The sequence below is a fragment of the Lissotriton vulgaris genome, chromosome 4_1 (genome assembly GCF_964263255.1).
Source record: "Lissotriton vulgaris chromosome 4_1, aLisVul1.2, whole genome shotgun sequence".
NCBI lineage: Eukaryota > Metazoa > Chordata > Amphibia > Caudata > Salamandridae > Lissotriton > Lissotriton vulgaris.
In genome coordinates this window covers 1,593,862,538-1,593,872,548 of record NC_141691.1, presented here as the reverse complement: position 1 = coordinate 1,593,872,548, position 10,011 = coordinate 1,593,862,538, and positions in this window count along the sequence as shown.

Sequence of the window (10,011 nt, the reverse complement as noted above, 5' to 3'; positions counted from 1 at the left end):
CTCGCTGACTCATATATGTGTAGAATCGATTTAAACAGAGACTGTGTGGGATAACAATCTACCATCCAATCGTGCCTCATGAACAGGTAGCCCATCTTTGTGTAAATGCAAAGCACGAACGATCAGGTCATATGGGCAACTTCCACCTGACCCCATGGCGGTCAAATTGGTAGTTTACGATGTCTTAATGTATCTTAAACTCCAATACAGATGTATTAAAAGGGGGCACCAAAATACCTGAAACAATCCACATATGCTTTTATCTTGATAGGAGGATATCAACCCATTTACAGGGGAAACTGTATTCTCACAGCAGAAGGGATCGGATGCCAACTTTGATTTTGGTAGTTCGCTATGTCTTAATGTGTGTTGTACTCGGATCCAGATGTATTGAAAAAAGGTACCAAAGGACCTGAAACAATCCACATATTCTTTTATCAAGATAGGAGGACATCAATACATTTACAAAGGAAACTGTATTCTCACAGCAGACTGGATCAGATGCGTTTAGATACTAACTTAGAGTGTAGATAGGTTTTCTTGATTCTACATAATGAGTGGAGTTGTGATGGCTTCCTCCTGTTTGCATCTATGTTGATCCACAGAGCGGGGCCTCGTATACCTGAGCACGGTCCAGGTGAGGTGAGGTCCAGTCCCCTGTCATTCTGGGTGAGAAAAATTTATATATTTTTGTATTATTGGAGACATAAGATATTATGGGAGCACATGTGATTGTGAACTATGTATAACATTGTACTAAATAGAGAATTATTTCTCCACAGATCCTTTCTTCCATCCAATGACATGGAGGATTAGAAAATAACTGTAGGTACAGGTTGTATCGTTCTTAACAGCTATACCTCCTTTTTCCTTTTTTCACTGATTTACTTGGTGTATTATTTATTTCACTTATTCTTAAACAGTAGCAACAATTTAGGAGCAGTGGCCCTGATGAAAGCCAAGGGACGTTTTGCCCGATAGGCAGAAACATGTTGGCCCATATTGCGACAGTCATTTGTTTTATATTGTCGTTTGCACTGTTCCTGTATTTTAATTAGGGGATGTGCCTTGTTTGCCATTAAAATAGTTTGTTTAATCATATCACCCTATTTTAATTCACCACCTTTGGATAGTTGCACTGTGTTTTCACTTTATCATCACAAACTGGCCAGCAAATAGTGGTTCAGAGCCAACTGTATACCTTATCCAGTATCTACAACTCTCTGTGTGGCATGAGGTCTCGATGATCAAAGGACCTGCCGGTTCACAGTTTGGACACCAAATGATATGACTGATCACTTGGTCTGTTTGAGGGATATCCACTACGAGACAATCTGGATTTTGTCAACCAGTTTTTGAATTAGCTCCATACTCTGTGTGTTGAGTTCACTGCACCTGTATTTCCCTTGTCTTTTGCTCCTTATAATTTATCCAATGGTGACTGTAGCACCCACTGACTTAGTATAATACATGTCAGTTGGGCCGGAATAATTGGCCTATAGACCTCCCAGTTTTTTTTTGTTGTTCATAGATTCTTTATTTCCCATATGGCCAGGGTGTACCATGGAATTGTGCATGTTGGAAGAGACGCCATATGATCAGACTCTTCAAGCAGTCATGGTATAACCCAAAGTTCAGTGTCATTGCAGAGCCTTTGCCAGAGGTGCGTAATCTGTCAGCAGCAAAATCCAGGCAGAAAGACAGTTGTTAGTTGGGGACGAATTGGAAAATCAGCAGGACCGTTTACCCATCTCCAATTGGATTTTATCAGCTCCCCCGTGCAATGGTCTGAAATATGTGTTGGTTTTCGTCTGCTTGTTCTCTCGTTGGGTGGAAGCCTATCCCACGAGAAAAAATGACGGGCTAACTATAACCAAATTGCTTTTGAGAGAACTGATTCCTAGATTTGGATTTCCAGTCACTTTAGAGACAGATAGAGGAACTCCCTTCAATAATGAGATAAGTCAGATGATTTGTGCAGCATTACAAATTGACCAGAAGCTGCATTGTGCCTATCGACCCGAAGCATCTGGAGTGGTCAAACAGATTATTGGCACAATAAAATCTAGGTTAAGGAAAATGTGTGCATCCACAACAATGAAATGGCCAGACACTTTACCCCTTGTATTGATGAGTCTGAGAAGTATTCCTGATAAAAAGACGGGATAGAGTCCTCATGAAGTCATAATGGGAAGAGCAATGAGACAAGCATATGTGCCAGCGAACAAACTGATGAATATATCTGATGATCTAAAGCTTGATTACTGCAGAGGACGGGGTGATCTGGTGCGTTCTGTGTCTCATCAGGTTGGGGAAAATGCCACTACAGCCCAGCCGAATCAAACTCATGATCTGAGTCCTGGCGAGTGGGTTCTCATCAAGAAACATGTGAGGAAATCGTGTTTAGAACTCAGGTGGAACGGACCTTATCAAGTAATTCTGGTGACAATGACAGCATTGAAGTGTGGTGGTTTGCCATATTGGATTGATGCGAGCCATACCAGACGAGTCCCAAGTCTGCTTGAAAGACAAGAAGAGCAGCAACTGGTAAAACAAAATCAAAGAACAGAGGCTGAAGTGTTTGAAGCTGAAGAATCTAGAGTGACAGATTCTGATGAACAAACAGATGATGAACAGTCAAGCACAAGTAAAGTAGAGTGGCACCAGGTACTTGGTCTCAAGAGATTGCTGTTGAACCAGAAGTATTGGGAAGATACTGAATGTCAGGAAGAAGAACCAATAAGAGAAGGGCCAAGTAAAAGCATTTGTGAACCAGAAGAAGTTGAAGAAGTGGTTCAATCTAAACGAGCAAGGAAAGTTGATAATTGGTCAAGTGGAGGGAAAAGACTGAAATACACTCTTGTGAGGAGAAAGTCAAAGAGGAGACCAGAACAAAGTAAAGAGGTCTCAAGTCAAACATATCAAGAAGAGTCAGGAGAAGAATTAGTACGAAAAACAAGAAGAGTAAGAAGTCCAAGCAAGAAATGCACAGCACCAGAGTGGACCTACATTATCTTGGAAGAAATTGAACACTCAGATCCAAGTGAAGAAAAAGACAGTATAGACACTGAGCAAGTTGATAAAAGCAAATAAGATCGCCATAAAAAGAACAGTGAAAAATTAAGGTGCAACATTGTCAGTCGAAAGAAAATTGAAAGACTCAGAAAACTCGAATAAAGAAATAAAAGAAAGGGGTAAAGAAGAAAGCCTTGCAGTGTAGGATTACACTATTTTTCAGACTTTTTTGAGTAAAATTGGAGTTTATAGATTTAGATATATTTTTATATTTTCAACAGAATGCAAAATGGACGAAGCAGAAGTAACTGAGCATCCAAAATCTAGTCTGAAATACATAGATGTATTAAAGCTTGCTTATGTAGTGTCTTTCTATTAGCATTTATGTCGATATTATTAACTATCATACCTATTCTAATGGTAACTAATAACGAAACAGTACTAATGATATAACAAGTGAAAGAACGAGTGATGTTACTAAAGAACCCCAGAATACTACTATAGGTGTGAGACTTGGCATCTTTTGGCGTGTTACCCCTGAGTTTTTGATTTCTGACCTCCCAGTTTTGCTCTGTTTTTGCTGGCGTAGTGTTTCTGCGCACTTTTTTCACTGTTGATCAGTGATAAAGTGCAAGTGCTCCTGTGGTAAATTGTGTTATGGACTGGTGTTTCCATGATTGGATATTTGATTTACTTGTTAGTCCCTAGTAAAGTGCACTGAGTGTGCCAGGGCCTGTGAATCAAATGCTACTAGTGGGCTTGCAGCACTGATTGTGCCACCCATGTGAGTAGCCCTGAAAAGGTAACTCAAACCCGCCATGGCGGAGTCTACGCGCAGTTTGTAACTGCCATGTCGACTTGGCCAGTGCACACAATTGCCAGTCCCTCGCCTTCCCTTTTCTTACATGTCAGCCACCCCTAAGGTAGGCCCAAGGTATCCCTGTGGGCCTGGTGCAGTGTATGTGAAAGGTAGGACATGCCCTGGTGTGTGTGGCATGTTCTGATAGCGATTACGGCCAATTTCGTTTTCGCAATTGCAATATTTTCTGTTCCCCATAGGAGAGAATGGGGAGTTTGTTTATAACATCTTATAAACATAAGTGGACCTGGGAATTAGGCAGGAAAATAAAGTTTAGTATTTCTGAACTCAGAATCTAAAGATGCATTTTTTAGTGGAGGGGATTTTTACATTCTGTGTTTGAAAATACCACTTTTAGAAAGTAGGTATTTTCTTGCTCAGTCATCCTGTGTGCCTCTGCTGGAATGTGGATTGCTTGTCTGGGCTTTGGATGACAGAAGGCTGGGGGGCAGGAGTGGCTCCAGATAGTCTATGTGGGTCAGGAAAGGGCTGAATAGACCTAGGCTGCAATTGGGGAAGGGGGAGGAGATTTCCTTGCACGTCAAAGGGCCTGGTCTGCCTCTGACCGACCACGCCGTCTCCCCCTCCTGCCAGAGGTCACACCAAAGAAGGGAGAACTGGTTCTGGCTGGGCACAGACACTCTCTGCCTAATAGATCAATGGATTTGGGGATATGAATATTGGGGCCCAGACCCCTGAACTTTAGAACTCTTTTAGGCCAAGAAGACTGCCAAGAAGAGCTGGAGAAGCTGTGAGGAGGAACTACCACATTGCTGTGTGCTTTGCTGTGTTGGCCTGCAGTGGCAGTTTCTGTCTTGGGCAGTGAAAGGACTGGACTAAACTTTCTGCAATCTACTTTTGTGAGTTTCTCCAAGGGCTTGAGGTAGAACCTACTCCCTGTTCAAGAAATCTCAGGAATAACAAAGACTTCAAGCTCTTCTGCCCCGAGCACTGGGAACTGTGTGTTTTGTGCTGCAACAGAAGAAAAAGCAACAAGACGCTGTCTAAGAAGCTGCTGCTGACTCCGTGCCCTAAAGGCACCGGAGAGGGCACCGCCGCAACGCAACACTGTTCTCATCGACAACGCCTGCAGACGCTGCCACTGAGCCCTGCTCGCACCACGACCTGTGGGCATGCACTCCGCACCGCCTCGCGACGACGCCTTGGTATCCCCGACGATGCCGCTCCACGCCAAAATTTACGTCGCTGCTTGCACCGTGGTTCGAGGGCACCGCTCGTAAAGTTGCACGACGCACCGCCCTCATCCCGCACCGCAGCCTTGGCCTACCAATGCTTGCGCCATCGATCCAGTTAGTCAGCCGACGACAGCGCTTCAGCAACGACGCCGCTGCTTGCACCGCGACCTGCAAGCACCGCAACGAGCACTGCATTCACTTCGCACCGCGACTCGGGTCTTACCGACTGTCATCTGACGCCGCTGCTCGCACCGCAACCTGAGGGCACGGCATGCCGCACCGTAGCACTTTGCACCGCAGCACCCGATGCCTGCGGACGCCAGCGCTGCAGACTTCAACAGAGAGGAGTTCGATCTGCAACGTGTGTAACTTTGAGGGCCCCGAAAACTCCTGCCCCGACCTCCGGAACCGATGCCTGCAGACACCGTGCTTTCGGATGCTCAACGAGAGGTCGCTGGCGCCCTGCATTTCTAACAGGTACTGTTTGCGGGTCTTCCTGACATCGTAGCTGGTCCGCAACGCCAGGGTCAGCCAGAACTGTTTGGATTTGTTTTCTCATAACGCCGTGAAAGCCCCGGACGGAGCTATTGACATCAAGGAACTTATTTCAGGCATAATTTGGTAACTGATTTTTGAGTACTGTATAGGAGATTTTGATCGTTTTTGGTCTTGTCTTAAGTATATAAAAATATTGGATATTTTTCTAAACTGGTGTGGTGTCCTTTTGTAGTGCTTACACTGTATTACTGTTGGCTATGTGCAAGTGCTTTACACACTGCCTCTAAGATAAGCCTGACTGCTCGTGCCAAGCTACCAAGGGGGTGAGCAGGGGTTATTTTAGGAGTGTAACTCCCTTATCCTGACTAGAGTGGTGGTTTCTGCCGGGCTTTGGCACATGCCCTAGCCTTCCAAAAATTCCATTTCTAACAAGACGACAAACAGATGGAAGCATTCTCCATCATGATAAATCAGTTAATGATTTCTCGTTAAATGTGTTTACTAAATTGCTGTAGGAGTACATTAACACAATGATTGTGAGTGATTGCTATGTGTGCAAGCAATTACCTTTGTCTGTCTCAGAGGGGGTGACTTACCCTCACCTACCTTATACATACCTTTAGCGTCTTGTAGTGTCTTGACCAGCCTCTTCTACATGATGGGGAAGCTGGAGTATCATTATACCAATATAGATTAAGTATTTTCAGAAATACCAGTTATAAAGGAGATAAATAAAGTTTTAGGTAGTAAAAACGCATGTTATATGGGTGAATTCTTCCATATATTAACAAGACTTTAGATATAGAATATGCTTATAAAAACAATCTAACATGTCGTTTGCGGGTTGAAGAAAAGGTGTTCATAGAAATGGTAGAATATAGAAGAGAAAATTTCCAAAGAAAAGCTGCTGAAAAGAAGTCACAGGTACCACCGTGGGCTTTCAGACAGGGAAATTATGAGAAAGGTGCGACATACGCTGCAATGTCCCTGGTTTGGCATCAAAATGGGAAAATCTGTTCACTTAGATTAAAGATTAACTATAACAATTATTTCATAGGTACAAGTGAATGTGAGCATACTTTCCAAATTACTGGAGGTTGGGTATTGAAGAGTGGAACTGATCCTGTTTTCCAAGGAGTCTATTATGTGAGTGGTAAGAAAGCCTATTATAGGTTGCCTGCACATTGGTATGTTAGTTGTTACTTTGCAATTGTATTCCTGAAGGTCTACCATGTAGACAGAAGAATGACAGCCTAAATAAAATAAAACAAAACAAGGACTAAAACGTAAAAAAAGAGCAAGTTTCTCAAAATAGTGGGTGATATTTTTGGTGCACTGATACCCTCAGTTGGAGTTGTTCTGAATTCACATAAAATTCGAAAATTGTCCTCAGTGGTTGATCGTTTATCGACAGATACTGCTGGCGGGTTCTTGATGATGGACACAGAAATGGTTGCAATCAGATCAATGGTTTTGCAAAATCGACTTGCCGTTGATATCTTATTGGCAAAAGAGGGTGGAGTCTGTGGCATGTTAAAAATCCAACACTGCTGTACTTATATCCCTGACAAAAGTAAAGGCATTGAGGGATATATTAAAAATATTATGAAATTACATGAAGATTTGACCCAACTGGAGGTTGACGGTATATGGGAGAGACTTGGTAAGAGTTTCTCCTCTGTAGGTAAATGGTTTTCTACCTTTGGTAGTAGTTTATTAGGAAAAATAATAATACCATTCATGGAGTAGTTTTAGTAATAATAACAACATATACATGCTGTAAGTGTAAATGTGAAAGGAAAGAGGTAACAGAATCAAAGAAAAAAACGTAGAGCGAAAAAGAGATGAGATAGAACTAGAAGGGAGGAAAAGAGATTACTATAATATGATGAAAGATTTAATATTATGAAAGATTTAGATGGAAGTGCCATAAAAAGAGAAAACACAGAATTTTAGATAGATGAAGATGGCACTTGGTATGGTGGGTATTTTATGATGTCTCAGTAAGCCATCAGAGGAGGTATTGATGGAGCAGGATTTCGCAAAAAAAAAACCTGCTCGAATTGACACCCTCATAATACATACTAACAGTGGATGGTAAAAGACTAATAAGACTAATAAGACTAAGACTAATATACACATCACATGAACACGAGGGAAACCGCTTTGCGCATGTTTGCACTAACGTGAAATAATGCATGAAAGAACTAAACCGCATTTACATTGAGCTTTGATAGAAATGAGAAATAATGCATGACTAGGCCGCATCTTGCATTTTGCATCTTGCTTTAAATAATGAATAATGCAGCTTTTGCCTTATGCTTCTGCTAGAAAAACACTAAACGTGGGATAGTGTCAAAGTGGGTGGTAAACAGTGAAAAATACATTTCTGTGTAATTAATGAATGTTTATGCTCCATTTGCCATAGTGAGCCGAAATGGGCCTCCATTACTCTTAAGTTGTCCGGATTGATGCGGGGCTGGAGAAAGAACAAAAATGACATGACAGAGCAGACAGAAGTGCTGAGTGCTGCAAAGAAGGGACAAGAGTTCAAGGATGTTCAGCACAGAATGCATTGTTCGCCTGCCAAAGGATGTGACTGGCCGTGGTACTAAAGACTCCTTCCGCAGACATTGTTGAAAATTATGTGTGAAAATGTTGAAATGTATCATGTGTTAAATTGTGTAAACGAGTCAATTTTTAGGTAATGGGAAAAGACGAAGAACAATAAACATGATCAAACTATGAATGAATTCACAGTGGTGTGACAGACCACCTCCCGGTCACAAGGGTGTGACAGACCACCTCCCAAACTGACCAATGGAAAGTCAGATGCTGTTAAATATTTCAACTGATGTGGGACAGACAAGTAGGTTTTAGATATAACGGGAGTGCCTTTGGGGGTGTGGTTTAGGCCGTCTTGTGAGGCGAGAGAAGAGAGGCGCGATGCGTCGCAGTCCATCAGTTTTGCAGAGAGGCCTAGCTGTTCCTGTCCTGTTCCGTTACTGTCCCTGAAATCTTTGTCACCTGACTCTTTCTCAAGGGACCACCACCATCTCTTTGGCCAAGGGGGTGGTATTTCACAGATCCTTTGGGTTTGTATTTTTTCTCTGACTCGTACTTTTCATAATCATTTGCAAATATATTTTTGTATCTGAAGCTTATGTCTCTTCATCTATCCCCTCCGTTACATGTATATTGTTTTGCATTACTTTGCTAAACTTTTGTCTTTTAAATCTATCCACTCCTGCATGTGTCTATTGGTAATTGAATGATGAGTTTGACACTATTTGCATTTGCTGATGTTTTCTCTACCTCTTGTGAATTTCATTGTTTGCATTTATGACTGTCTGCAATGAGCATTTTTTAATTCATTTTTTAGCTTAAACTTTATTAATTTTACCAAGAGTCTGTGATTATTTAGCTGACTGATTAGTTAGTTAGATAGTACTATCATTACCAACAACCATTCAACTAATTGGTTCGTCGACCAAGAGGAAAGAAAGTGGTGTATAGGTTAAATATGGATTTTGATGTCAAACATAAATCTGTGAAGGAAATAGATTTACCGTCATTAAAACTTGACACCCAGCGCATCAGGGATTTGGGTGAATGTATATGGGCTTTGGGTGAATGTGTATGGGCCATTGTTCTGTGAGGTGATCAATTATTGATCCCTGGTTAGGTGTCGCACTGGATCAACTATAATGGAATCTTCCTCAGAAATGGAATCTTCTGATGCATCTATGGCGTTTGACTCGATCGAATGGCCCTACTTCTTTGAGGTTCTGGCGAGAGCGGGGCTGGACCCTAAATTTATAAGGTGGGTGCGGCTGCTATACACCGATACTATACATCCAGACCGTTCACCTTACGGAGAGGCACCAGACAAGGCTGCCCTCTGTCGCCGCTACTGTTCTCTCTCATTCTAGAGCCCTTGGCAGCATGGGTTCGATGTGATGCACTATCAAAGGGTATGCGTTGGACGCATGAGTGGAGAGATAAAATATCGCTTTATGCAGACAATATATTGCTATATCTCACAAACCCATAAAGATCCATACATACAGTACTTCATATTTTTACGAACTTTGGAAAGTATTCAGGATACGCTATTAATTGGGGCAAATCAGTGCTATATATGCTTCACAGACAGATTCCTCGCCTCCCAAGAGATTGTACACTGGTGGTCTCGGAAGATGGTTTTAAATACTTGGGAATCTTCGTCGCGCCAGATCCGGCTATCTTTTTCAGCTGCAATTTAGCACCCCAGCTAACAAGGCTACGGTCTGATGTTAAGCATTGGAGGTCACTGCCACTGTCACTGGTGGGCCAAGCGGCTCTTTTTAAGATGCTGGCCCTTTCATGATTCCTATATATACTTCAAAACTGCCCGCATAGGGTTCCAGATACTTACTTTGTCGCAGTGGAGGGAGAGTTACG